This window comes from Mustela nigripes, chromosome 3, assembly GCF_022355385.1.
Source record: "Mustela nigripes isolate SB6536 chromosome 3, MUSNIG.SB6536, whole genome shotgun sequence".
NCBI classification, from domain to species: Eukaryota; Metazoa; Chordata; class Mammalia; order Carnivora; family Mustelidae; genus Mustela; species Mustela nigripes.
The window spans coordinates 122,316,443-122,331,370 of NC_081559.1; positions in this window are offsets into that span (position 1 = coordinate 122,316,443).

The following is a 14,928-nucleotide window of genomic DNA, read 5'->3' on the forward strand; positions in this document are numbered from 1 at the left end:
GGAGCCTCTAGGATATATGTTGGGTGCTAAAATACAAACGCTGATTCTTCTGAGTGACTATTCTGCTCTTGTGCAGAATGTCTGTGTCTAATACAAAAATAGAAGAAGATAATGAATGTACAGTCTTTGTTTTGTTTTTTCTTAACATTGCATCAACTAGAAAGCTTAAAGATGGACATCCTCTCAATGTATAATCATAGACATTTATCTTAGGTATGGCTGATTAAAAAATACAAAAATCTATCTCTCGTTACAAGGGTTTCCTGGCTACTTCTTACCAAAAATGTGTAACTCTTTTTTTGTTTGTGTGTGTGTGGTTTACTTTTCTTTCTTTTTTTAAATTTTGCTTGACAAACAGAATTTCTGGTATGGGTTTAAGATTTCAAATAGAGTTCTCATTTTTTTTCATTCTTACATTTGTCTCATGAACACAATTCCTAAAGTTCAACACCTTACTATATGTAAACATATGTACTTTAAGAATTCATAACTTATATAATCAGGCTTTCAATTTATTTGGTGATAATTTTGGAGACAGAATTGGAATATTAGCCAACACATATTCCCTTCCATTTTCCTCTGTATTTTCACTAAAAAATGTTCTTTGTTTTCAAAAAATTTTTGCCAGTAACGAGTGAGGAAGAACATTTAGTATCTCAAGAGGAAATGGATAGCTCTTGTCACCCTGAGGAAATGCTGTTGTTACGGTTACTGAGTGCTGACTTTGTGGTGTTGGAAATACATGGAAGTGAATTAATTTAAGTTACCTTTGTCTTTAAAGGCTGATGTGCCACAGAATTAGGTTTCTGAGAGAAAAATGAACAAAATAAGCAGGTCCTTGGTGGCAGAGATGTCTCATTCTTATGTGCACTATAGAGTGTCAAAATTAATATTTATTGACTGCCTGCAAGGGGTAAAGTTGGTTTGAGATATTCTACATACATCATTTAATTAAAATTTCCCCATCTGCTGGATGTAGGCTGCAAATGAACAGGTACTTGAGAGAGCAATGGGCATACAACTGTGTGTCCAGGTCTGTTAGACCATACCCATCTTTATTGTATCATGTTGCCCATTGGGTCAGAGACTGAGATATGTTAGCAGATCTCAAAAAACATGGCAAAAAGTTGTCACTTGTCCTTCAAAGAGCAAAATCTTCTGAACTGCATGTATTATTAAGGTAGGAGATGATATTCTCCTTTTTTCAGTCAGAAGTTATCATGGTAGTTACATGGCTAGAGAATTATATTGCTAAAATGTGTCTCAACCATCTCCTTTAGTCCATTCACTCCTTGACTACATGAGTATAAATATATGATGTATGGATTTCTGATACTTGTCCATTTGTCTATTTGGATTTGAGTTTATCCCTTAACTTAGAGAGGTACCTGGGTATAGCACTTGTATTAGTCAGAGTTCTCCAGAGAAACTGACCAAAAGGTTATGTATTCATGTACAGAGGGGTAGAGAGAGAGAGAGAAAGAGAGAGAGAGATTGTTTTGAAGGAATTGGCTCATGGAGATGGAAGTCCAGGGTAAGCCAGCAAACTGGAGACCCAGGAAAGAGCCAGTGTTGCAGTCTAAATCTAAAGACAGTCTACTGACAGAAATCTTTCTTGCTCTGGGGAGATCATTCTTTTTTCTGTTCAGGCCTTCAACTGATTAGATAAGGCCCAGCAATATTGTAGAGGTCAATCTTTTTTACTCGGGTCCATTCTTTAAATTTTAATTTCATCCAAAACACCTTCACAGATACAACCACAATAATGTTTGACCAAATATCTGGGTACCATGGCTTGCCAAAGTGACATAAATTAATCATCCTAAGCCCTGAAACTCCTTCTTCAACAACCAAAGAAGAATTTATAGGATATGGAGTTTATTGAGGTACATTAAAGTTGTACGTCTCCCAGATTCAGGAGTAGCAAAATGTTGGCCACTTAATAATCCTTCAAGGAGCCCTTTTCCTCAGTACACTAGGGTTTACTGTATGGAGGTTTACTCCATTTTACTAACTAGATTGACTTATGCACAGCTCTCTGCAACTTTCCTTGGGAGTCCTAGTGTGAATGAAAGATGTCATTGCTTTAGCTCCTTAGCCAGCATTTCACAGCGGCCAAGAATGTGAAGGAGGACATATCTGCATCCCTCACGTTTTCTACATATTTGCCATCAGCCCAAGGTTTGAACGGTTTTGATTTAATAATGAGGTTTGTAACTTATAGGAAGGTCATAACTTTGATCTGAGAGCACTTAGTTATATGGTGGATATAAGACACCTAGTTGATCAATACCAATCATTTGCTTTCCATCATTAGGGTTCTTTTTTTAAAGATTTTATTTTATTTATTTGACAGAGATCACAAGTAGGCAGAGAGGCAGGCAGAGAGAGAGGAGGAAACAGGCTCCCTGCTGAGCAGAAGCTCAATGTGGGGCTCTATTCCAGGACCCTGAGATCATGACCTGAGCCGAAGGCAGAGGGCTTTAACCCACTCAGCCACCCACGCGCCCCCATCATTAGGGTTCTTAATAAAGCAGAAAGATGGGAGCAAATCTCTTCCCCCCACCTTTTTTCCCACATGGATTCATTCTTTTACCATTTATTTCTTAAAAATCTTACTCCTCCCTGATTATATAGCCCTATTGAACTTGGGAGGATCTAATGCACAGGCATTGATGTACACTTGCTTATCTAATTGTGCTTCTTTACTACCTGGAACATTGTCTGGTGTGTTATCAGACTAGTCCTTCATGGCCACACCCCACTCAACTTAGATCAACTTCCAGAGCCCACTAAAGTTTGTAAATTCTTTCTATCTAGCAATATTGTCTATCTTATTGCATAAAAAATTAACAAATACTATGTAATGCTAACAAGAAGAGAACCTATCTATGAGACTAAAAGCTCTAATTCTAGAAAATATTTGAATAGCTTTAAATTTATACAGATGATTTTACTTGGCACTTCAACCTTCATTTCTTGAGTTTACCTACATCACTCTGTCTTTATTTTTAAACTCTGAGCAATAATATTTGCTTCCTTCTTGCCTTTACCTAGAAAGAATGTGGGTTTATATACAAGATCTAATTTGCTCTTATTAACTTGGAGATCTTTCTGAAGTTTAGAAGCACACACAGCTTGTTAACACCTATGCTATCATAAATAAACAACTCATATTCTTACTCATACATTCTCTCTCTTCATTCTGCAATGCAGAACTTGGATCAGGAGCAGTGGGAGTTATGTATATGCTTCCTAAAGAGGCCTCATTCTCACAGGACATCAAAATAGTCTGGGAAGATAGTATCAGCAATAGGTGTTCAGTGGGAGAGAAGGAGTCTACTGCCGGCATTTGAATTATGTAAAAGACAGATTCATGCAGTATGTAAGTCGTAGGGGACTGTGTTGTTCATAAAAGCCTTAAATTCAAACATATTCTCTGTATTTATTTCAACCTTATGCCAGAAAGACATGCTGTACATAAAGATGCTGTTTCTTTCACAGCCATTGTACCGAAAAAGAAATAAAAGTCTATGTGGTGGCCTTGCTAGGGAAAAAATAGTCCTCTCTCCTAGAGCAGACTGTGCAACATACTTTGATATTGAGAACTGCATACGTGACATTTGCAGTGGTTAGGTTGATGCTGGAAATTAAGTAGCAACTTCAGCTGTATTACTAAAGGTGGGAACAAGAAAGTCATTTGTGATGCAGTGTGATAGCAGGAGCATTTTCTTCCGAATTGCGGTGTTACAGAGAAAGCTGAAAAACGTTTGACAGAATTCCAGTTGGCAAACGGTAGCATTTTAATAAGTCAATACTGCTGAGGGTGCAATGTAAAAGCTCATCTGAAAGTGAAATAAATTGATGGAAGCTCAGACCAATGAACACTATCAACATTCTAAACAACGTGTATATATGTGTTTGGAGCACATAAATGAGGCACCTTTCAAAATAATGCACACATCTGACCATATGCTCTAGTGAATGCCGTTAAAATCTCTGCCACAGTTTTCAGAAAGAAATAAACAAAATTTACATTTGGCACCAGCATGAACTTATAATTATCTTGGGATAAGATAGATACGAAGCAATATTTTAAAACGAGTTTTATGCTGAAATGCCCGGCTTCTTGTAAGGCAATCACTACGATGATGGTTTTGATCTCAGCGCAAAGGTTTTTAAGAACAATGTTTTTTGGATATTTGTAATATTTAATCCTATACTTTGGGCAATTATTTCCTTAACATATAGTACCTGATCACTTTCTAAATAGATTTTTTTAAGGTTTCATTATTCTATCTTTTACTTTTTGCCATTATCATTACTATTACTACCACAATTATTATTACCAAATGATTGCAATATTCTTCCCAGGAATGTTCAAATCCCTTTCACAGGCATGAAGCCTCTTAAAACTCACCATATATTGATTTACTTTTTCCATTCTATTGGAAACAGTCAGAAATAAATCGACTGTTAAGTTTATTCCCAATTAAGTCTCACCAATCCATGTGTTCCTTTCTCAGAAAAATAAATTTCACATTATTACAACAAAGGTAAAAACATGATGCTTGCACTGTTCCTGTGAAAATCCCCCTTCAAACACTATGCTGCTTATAGGGCTACTGGAAAGAAGAGAGGGCTCTGTCCACAATGACACAGAAAATTCACAGTTTATATCAGCCACTCACAGAAAAGTGTGTGAAACGTGGCACTGTCCCATCCCTCTAGCCTTGAAACAAAACCAAATCTTTGTTTCCTCCACCCCACAGGGTAAGAGGTTCAAATCCATACACGTGCATGAACAAGAGCACACGTCGAGGCAGAAACACAGGGTGTTTGTCTTTGTTCCTTTGCACTGCATTAAGGAAGCACCACAGACTGGGTGCCTTATACCCCACAGAAATTTCCTTCTTCCAGTTCTGGAGGGTGGAAGTCTGATGTCAGGCAGCCCTTTAGGTTGGGTAGAGTATGAGAGACCTCTGCCAGATTGCCGACTGCAACTTGTCATTCTCATGTGACAGAAAAAGGCTGAGGGCGTTCTGGGCTTACTTTTATAATGCACTAATACCACATGTGAGGGATCCACCTCCATGACCTTATGACTTATCAAAGACCCACCTCCTACTACCATCGCATTGGAAGGTTAACATTTTGACGTGTGAATCTGGGGGGTCATAAAAGTGGGGATCTTTGAAGGCTATGAAATGTAGTGCTTTGTACACAATGAAGAGGAGAATAAACCCTTGTCAGATGGTTTCTAGGTCTCTTGCTACCCTACAATGCCCTTTTCCTTGTTTATTAAAAGAACCAAAATAAGGCCTCACAAAAAGGGAGAATCCCTGCTCTGATTTTGATGACATAATATACAAGATTTTCTCCATTTTGCTTTGTTGTGATGTGTAGATGTGCAGTTGTCCTTCAATTGTTACCTGCTGCAAACCTCAGCCCGACCTTGCTTTTCCACGATAACACTTCTACAACATCCATACTACAGGGCGCTCCTGCCAGGCTTTACCCTGTACTTGAAGTTCCCACACCTACCTTTAGCAGATGATCATCAACACCACTTAAAATTTTAACAAAACAGGCCTTTCCTTGACACTTAGACTAGTGTAAGTCTATATTTTCTTCATCTCCATGGCTCCTCCTTGCAGTGCCATCACCTCGGAGACAAACGCTTTTGAGATCTGAGTCCACGTCTGAGCTGTGTGCTGAGAGAAGGGGTTGCATGTGTATTACACATTGTTAACTTCCTCAGCATTGAGCATCAGCCAAACTCAGGCCCTCAGATATCTGTGAAGTAGGTAAACTTGAGAGTGATAGTGAGTTGTTCTAAACACATAAGCCAAACCTCAAGTATATTCCGCCATTGTTTTTTTAAAGATTGGGAGAATCCAGGAATTCAGAAAGTTAGGGGTAAGGAGCACTCCCTGAAGTTTCCAGGTTTCAACTGATCCAAGTTTACAATTTGATCTTGACATTTTTCATAGAACTCAGGATTGCATAGATAAACCCAAATGGAAAGCTCCCTTTTAACATTTCTCTCTGTTCACAGTATCCAGCAAAGGCTCAGCTTCTGATTGTTCCTCACCAAAGACCTGAATCACAGTCTTGGGGAGGAAGCTCAGTTATAATTGCATAAAAACATTTTATAAAAAAACAATATTTGTGAAGTCAGTTTCAAGAACAGTTTGTATCCTCATGTCTAAAACTTGTCTGTGAATTACAGAGTGGGCACAACTGTGTTATATCAAGACCAAGAGAAGAACTTACAAATGTCATCAATACCATGAGAAATGTGCACATTTGCCAGGTTTTTATTTCCTTATTAAATGCACATATTTCCTGCCAGCTACATCAGCTCCAACCATATAATAACACAAAGATTAATGTTCAGACATCTCATCTTCATGCCTGGTTTCTCAATAATCAACCTCAGAAACATCCATAAGCCTATTTAAGTCTTCACTTCCATTTGTTTTCCTTTGTCTTTTAAGTATATGTTAATTTGACATCTCCAGCATAAGAGTAGATTCTCATTTACATAATTGTAGGTACTTGTCTTCCTCCCTCTCCCCTTCTCCTTTACATTTCTTTACATCTATCATCTGTCTATATCTATCTATCATCTATCTAGTCTATCTAATCATCACCTATCTGTCATCTATCTACCATTTATCTGTTGAATTAGAAAGGACCTAGAAATGATATTTCTCGATAATTCTCCAAAGACTCAAGCTATAGTTATTTCAGTTTCTTAAATGCCTGTGGGAAGTCATTCTTACTAATCCATCTGGCCAACAGATTTTATTGGTATCAACACTTCTGTGCCACAAGTCAAAATTGAAGGTTTTTTTCTTGTTTTCTCTGAGAGTCTTATTGTGGCAATGATAAGGGGATATGGGGGAGGGGGGAAATCCAGTCCAATTTCTATAGTTTGCAGGCCAGGAAAGGAAGCCACAGTTTGAGTGTGCAAGCGAAGCCTTATGCACTGAACTTCAATTACAGTCATCCTTCCATACCCCATACCCATGGTTTTGCCTTCTGTGGTCTCAGTTTTACCCATGGTCAACCATGGGCAGAGAGTAGATGATCCTCCTGACTTGTCAACGGATTAGTAATAGCCAATGCTATGTCACAGTGCCTGTGTCCTTCACGTCACTTCATCTTGTCACGTAGGCTGTCACCTCACATCATCACAAGAACAAGAGGGGTGAGTGCAGTAAAACAAGTAATTTAGAGAAAGACCACATGCACATGACTTTTATTATAGTTTATTGTTATAATTGTTCTATTTTATTATTAGTTGTTGTTGTTAATTTCTTACTGACCCTAATTTATAAATTAAATTTGATCATAGGTATGTATGTTTGTATGTTTGTATGTATAAGAAAATCATCATACATATAGGATTCAGCATTATCTGTGATTTCAGGCATGCACAGAGGGTCTTGGAATAAATCCCCATAGATAAGGGGGTGATTGTGCATGTAAACTGTGTCTAGCACTTTCCTGGGACTTGTAACAGTGGACAATCAAATCAGTAGCTACCTTATTCCCATGGAATATATATCACTCTTCTTTACCTAGACCCAGGGATTGAGTTAACAGACTGCAACCTAGCATGCTGAGAAAACAGCTCCAGGCTTCAGGTCTGTCACCTCATTTTGGGGCACTGAGTTTCATGAATAGCCTTTCCATATACTGCAGGGAGGCACCGACTTAGTGCCTTGCTGTGCCCTGAAGACTTCTCTGCATTTAGCTCCTCAACAAGCTCAGTCTCTGACCCAAGACAGAGTGGCTTCTATTTTACTCATGCAGTCTACTTTTTGTGTCACCATGCCTGTGTTTTACTGTTTAAGTGTGCCCCAGTGTAGTGTCAGCATTTACAAACATGGTTAACCTTTGCTCCAAATGCAAAAAGAAATATAGTGCCTCGATAAAACCATGATAAAACCAGGCCACTTCCCAGAGAGCACTGGAGGGTGGGAATGGATGCTGTCAATCCTCTTCAACTTAGAGCAAAATGGCAAAAACATTCCAACTCAGCAGATGTAAAGTGCATTTTAATTTAATCAGTTGTAACACTGTTTAATTGTTTGGTCTTGCACGTGATTAGTATTACCTCATTCCCTGGAAAATACTGTAGAATATTTGAGAACTGGTCCTCAGGGATACAATACATACATGTACTCAGGCATATGACATTCAACACATGTTTATTTGAGAAAGCACAGGCTCTATCTCCACGGGGGGTGGTTATGTAGGAGCTCATGGGGGATGGAAGAAAGGAGGAAACATCGATTTACTCTTGTAAAGCACCAGTTATATTTGTGTTTCTGCTTTGCTTTGTTTTGTCTTGTTTTCCTATGTGAATCAGGTCTACCTCTTGAGGTAGAGTTGCACAGCTGTGTTAATGTGCTGTGGGGTAGAAAGTATGTGCGCTAGAAACTCCAGTCATCTTGAGTTAAAATTCCTGCTTGAAATTTGAAGACCCCAGGGCTTTGGACAAATGACATCATCTCTCCCAAGCTCGGTTTCCTCTTTTGCAAAATGGAGAGAATTATGTATATCTCATAAGGTTGCTGTAAAGATTTAAAATAACATATGTGAAGTGTTTGGCAGAAAATCTCCTTTCCTCAACATGTACCCATCACTGGTGTTATTAGACCAGATAAACATCTTGAATCTTGACTTGATTTTGATTATAAAACTGGACTAGTTTTAAGTGAAAACTCCAAAACTGTTACTATTGTAATTCCAAAAAATGAATGGAATACAGAATTCTCCAAGAAGTTCATGGAATATTAAGAATGAAGAGCACCTTTAAGTGGCATCCACCTAGATTGAATGAGTGCTTAAAATAAAAGTAAACAAAACAAAACAAAAGAAACAAGACAAATAACCCAAGTAACTCTGAGTAACTGTGTCATCCTTTGGAAGTATTACACGTTATGGTGTCCATTTAGCATGGAGTGAATGGTGGTTTCTCTATGGAGAACAAAGTGCATGATGGATGGTCATTAGAACATAAAGCTTGGTGTGTTTTCTCAGAGTTCACCAAGGAAGTTCTGTGGCAAATAGGTGCTGTATTAGGGCTCTCTGTACATTGGTGGAAGGAATGAACATGGAATTTAGCTTTCCAATTTGCCCCATGAAGTAAAAGCCCTGGTTATTGGGTTTTCAAAGCACTCTCTCTCAGGGAGTATTGGTTAGTTAACCCTCTTTTATTTCATAGAATTTTAACTCTGTTAAACTGACATCTGATGGTGCTCAAATTGTTTCAGCTATTTTCTTCGCATTGGAGAGGTTTACCATTGATCATGAAATGATCGTGCCCATGGGAAATACTGCAGAAAAAACCTCAGCATATGGCCTAGACTTCTTTTGTAGTGTAGGTAATTGGACAGACATACACAGTCCTGACAGCCTCCAACCCACCACCGTGGAATTCTCTCCTTTGTGACCAAATTATTCTTTTATAAGTCCCTTGGCTTATGGAAGAACCATTTTCAAAATAGTCTATGACATATTTGTTGAATGACTCTAAGCCTTAAAAAAGCTTATTGTCTAGTTCTCAAGTTAAAACCAAATTTTAAAAATCTCTTCTTCAGAGGGGCTTCCAGAGGTGATGGAGGTGTTTATCACTTTGATTTTAGTTGTGGCTTCATGAGCATATGCATATGTCCAAACCCATCAAATTATCTCCATTAAATATGTACAGTTTTTTGCATATCAGCTGTATCTACATAAAGCTGTTAAAAATAAACTACTCTCTTCTTATACTTTTATTAAATTAAATTAAACAGTCAAGCTATTAACCATTATATAATTTCCACACCAAATCAAGGAAGGGGTTCACTCTTGATATTCTAGCCTATTAATATGCCTCATACTGATTTGTTATATTCCAGACAATGTAGCTTGATAGCAATATTCCCAACATAAAATATAATTATTGAAGTTGATTCCAAGGAAGTTTAGAATTTTCTTCATGGTCTGGGATGGTTCATTTTTAGGCCTCTTAATTTCAAGATGGGTAGACTAAGATAGCATTGCAAGGTGTTTTTCAGCCCTTTAATTCTTGTAGTATTTTCACAACAAATGTGTGTATATAAAAGAGAGACAGAATGAAGAATATCAGTTCTAACATTTTAAATTTTAAAAATAGATGCCTGTTTTGAACTTCTATTTGCTAATGTTAATATTTTCCAGAACGATAGTTCATATTTGGCTCAGTTGTCGGTAATTATTATAATGGAGATTAACTTATGTCTAGACATGAACATTTTGTCTTTGCTTCTAGTGGGATTATTACTTCAGAAATTTTAATACAACATGAGTATGAACCTTTGCAGCATACTGATATATCCCAATTTGACCATAACATTGTCTGGGTCTTACAGATCTCTTGTCTACTAACTTTGAGATGGCTGCTGAGTCTTAACTCTGTCTTTCACAGCTGAAAATATAAAACCTTGGGGGATTTGACTTACAAAGAAAGCTAGACTCTTCAAAATAAAACCCTTACTTTCCAATTATAAACAAAGCCAAAGAGAGAAAGGGGGGAAGTATTTAATAAAGTCGCTGTGACTCTGTAGAGATTTCTTTGACAAACTAAAATTTTGAAAGCTGTTTTAAAATGCATAAAGGGCCAAAGTTAAGAACACATAAAAACAAATAGCAGGAACTTTCAAAAAGGTCTTTGTAAAGATAAAGACTTAACGTAACTAGAGACATGTGGAAAATGCTAGGGGCCATTAAAAGCCAAGAAGAAGAAAAGAATGACTGCGATAGACTCCCTACTTGAGTCAAATGGATATTGTGAACAAAAACCAGGGAAAAGGGAGCTAACAAACTATGACAGGATTTCAACGACAATAATCTCTAACCTGGAAATATAAAGGCAAATCAGGGAGAATTTCAATCTGAGAAATTAAGGATGTGATCAGATAAAATATGGGACATAGAATGTGCCTCCAAATATATTCAGATTCTTTTTCATCTCCATTTCCAACACCCTAGTCCGGGTCCCCATATCCTGTCACTCAAATGAAGAGTTTGTCCCTTACATGGTCCCTTGGCTTCCACATTTACTCCCTTCCAATCCTGCCTTTCCAGAGCAGTCAGAGAAATTTTTTTAAAACTTTAAACCAGATTATGTTATGTCCTGCTAACAGTCCCATCCCTGATGTATGGTACTTCCCTCTTTGTCCTTCACCCATTCTGTGCTTCTCCTGGCAACAAAAGCCTATGGAACTTCTTTTTGCTCAAAGTTTGAACAAGCCAAATTCATTCCCACTTTAAGACCTTTAAGAGATCATGGTAGCTGTTCCTTCTACATGCAATGCTTTCTCTCCCAATATCCATCAGGTGAGTACATTTCTTTCTTTTTTTTTTTTTTTTTTTGTTTAAAGATTTTATTTATTTATTTGACAGAGAGAGATCACAAGTAGGCAGAGAGGCAGGCAGAGATAGAGAGAAGGGGAAGCAGCCTCCCCACTGAGCAGAGAGCCCAACCTGGGGCTTGATCCCAGGACCCTGGGATCATGACCCGAGCTGAAGGCAGAGGCTTAACCATTGAGCCACCCAGGCACCCCTCTCTCTTTTTTTTTTAATTAACATATAATGTATTACTTGCTTCAGGGGTACAGGTCTGTGCATCATCAGTCTTACACAATTCACAGCGCTCACCATACACATTCTCTCCCCAATGTCCATAACCCAGCCATCCTACTTCACCCCCTGCCCCCAGAAACCCTCAGTTTGTTTCCTGAGATTAAGAGTATCTTGTGGTTTGTTTCCCTCCCCAGTCCCATCCTGTTTCATTTTTTTCCCTCCCTATCCTCCATGACTTCCTGCACTGCTTCTCAAATTCCTCATATCTGAGAGGTCATATGATAATTGTCTTTCTCTGATTTACTTATTTCACTCAGCATAATACCCCTAGTTCCATCTGCATCATTGCAAATGGCAGGATTTCAGTTTTTCAATGATTACATAGTATTCCATTTTATATATATACCACATCTTTTTTTATCCATTCATCTGTTGATGGACATCTAAGTTCTTTCCATAGTTCAGCTATTGTGGACATTGCTGGTATAAACATTTGGGTACATGTGTCCCTTCGGATCACTACATTTGTATCTTTAGGGTAAATACCGTAGTATGATTGCTGGGTCATAGGGTAGCTCTATTTTCAACTTTTTGAGGAAACTTCATATTGTTTTCTAGAGTGACTGTACCAGCTTGCATTCCAACCAAGAGTGTAGGAGGGTTCCCCTTTCTCTGCATCCTCGCCAACATCTGTCATTTCCTGACTTGTTAATTTTAGCCATTCTGAGTGGTGTGAGGTAATATCTCATTGTGGTTTTGATTTGTATTTCCCTAATGCCGAGTGATGTTGAGCATTTTTTTCATGTGTCTGTTGGCCATTTGTATGTCTTCTTTGCAGAAATTTCTGTTCATGTCTTCTGCCCATTTCTTGATTGGATTATTTGTTCTTTGGGTGTTGAGTTTGATAAGTTCTTTATAGATTTTGGATACTAACCTTTTATCTGATATGATAAGTACTTTATAGATTTTGGATACTAACCCTTTATCTGATATGTCATTTGCAAATATCTTCTCCCATTCTTCCATTTATCTTTTGGTTTTGTTACTGTTTTCTTTGTCCACCAGCTGAATATTTTCATGTCATCCACACTTCTGCCTGAATATCACTTTCTCAGGGACACTGATATCCTATGTAGAATGGTCACCCATTTGTCTGTGTGGGGACTAAGCACAGGGATCCACAATATGGGTTTTTTTTCCCCCCTTCTATAATGTTTCTTTCCAAATTAAATTTATGTAGGTTAATATTATACTGCATTTCTCTTGATAATGTTGAAGAGAATGAGTCCAAAACGCTCTGGGTATAAGAAGGAGAATAGCACTTAACATCTTCCCAGAGATAATATTAAATGAACCTCAGCCTAATTAGCTAAATAAGGGGGAGGGAGCCAGTGAGCAGAGTTCACGCGTGAACCACTCGTGGAAGGTAGGCCACTGCTCAGAAGGGAGTTTAGACACCTCATTGCTTTTCTCTCATTTGTGTCTAAACATTTGTCTTTCTCACCCCATTAGAAGGTTTACGAGGATAGGGACTCTATTTTAATTCATTGCTGTGTCTCCCTACATACAAGGGCCTAGAATAGTGCCTAGTGTGTAATAGGCTTTCAATAAAAGTTTTACATGACTGACTGACTGACTCAATGTATGAATGATTAAGAGCTGGAGGGAATCAGGAGTGCCTGGCTGGCTCAGTTGGTTAAGCGCTGCCTTCAGTTCAGGTTATGACCCAAGGGTCCTGGGATCAAGGCTGGCGGGCAACAGGTTCCCTGCTCAGTGGAGAGTCTGCTTTTCCCTCTCACCACCCCCCTCAGTGCTCTCTGCTCTCTCTCATATTCTCTCTCTCTCAAATAAATAAATAAAATCTTTTAAAAAATTGCTGGGGAAAATCGAAGACAAAGAAGCTCAAAGCAAGTTAGGGTTGATGTTCAGGGGACTATTGGAAGAGGTAGGGTTGGGTTGGAGATTTCCCCAGGAGTTGGAAAGGTGGAAGAGAGACCTAGGCACATATTCTTTAGGATTGGTAGAATGGGATAGCCCCAGGCCTTTGAAGCTGGTGAAGAATGAACAGCCTAGAAAGAAACAAGCTTGCTTGTCAGGAAGCAGTAAGGAATGACAGTAAACAGAGTGGAGTCCAATTAATGGCAGGAGGGTTTGCAAACTACATAGGTCAGCGACTCTGGAAAATAGAGTATATTCTGTCTGAGCATGTTGTGTGCAAAATGAAAGTGTGTTTAATACAGAGAACATTTTGTCACCCCTAATTTTCTAAATGATTTCCTCACTTACTACAAACATTTTTGTTGTTGTTAAATGACTCTAAAAACCCTTATTATTACAACTGTTAATTCTACTGATGTTCATACAGACATAAAGTAAAACATTTTTCTCTAAAACTAATATACACTCTTCATTTTAATTTACTAGAATTAGGTTGTAGTATTACAAAATTCTATTTTCAGAGAAGGTCAAAATTAATATATGGCTTATTTCATTTTATTTTCACAAAAGAATCATGAAAGACATTTCATAATTGGGAAATGTGATAGTTCCTCACAGAGTTTATATTTCCTATCATAAAGCTTGACCAACCTAAAAGCTTAAAACCAGAGTTTCTTTATAGAATAAGAAAAAAAAAGCATACAAATAAAAACTCTCAATCATTTTTAACATTTCAAAGATTCAGTATGTTAACAACTATTACTTAAGTCACTTTCTCATGCCAAGGTCATCTTAAGCTGCCTCGGTCAGGATTGAACTTGACTGACAGTTTTGAACCAAATGTGTGCTGGAGGCCTTCATTCTTAATTTGCATGCTTCCTATGCAACCTTGGACTAGCTACTTTAGCTCAATTTCTTCAACTGTGAAATGGATTCAATAAACAGTGTCTTTGCAAAAATGCAAACTGCAGCTGAAATAAGCCGTATGCTAATGATGGCCTGTTCTGACAGGACCTTCCTAACCTCTCACTTCTATCAACACTGAGAAATGCTATTTCATAAAAATCCCTCAGATTTATTTAGGTTGAGACTTTTTGCTCAGAATGGCATCTCTCTCACAACAAACACATGAAGACCCAGTAACAGTGAAAAATTTCAGCATGGAAAACTAATAATAACAACAAACTTCTTGATGCAGAAGGGCATCTAAATGGAGCTGAGTCAGAATGACAGACTTAGCTTTGTTTAAGAAGAACAGCTGCCCAAGGAGAGGTAATGAGGTATGGGGTAGTAAGAGTCTTAGGGTGCACCCCACAGGAAAAAACCAGCTACTGGTCTTTACCCCGATGGAACTGCTCTGAGAGGTGA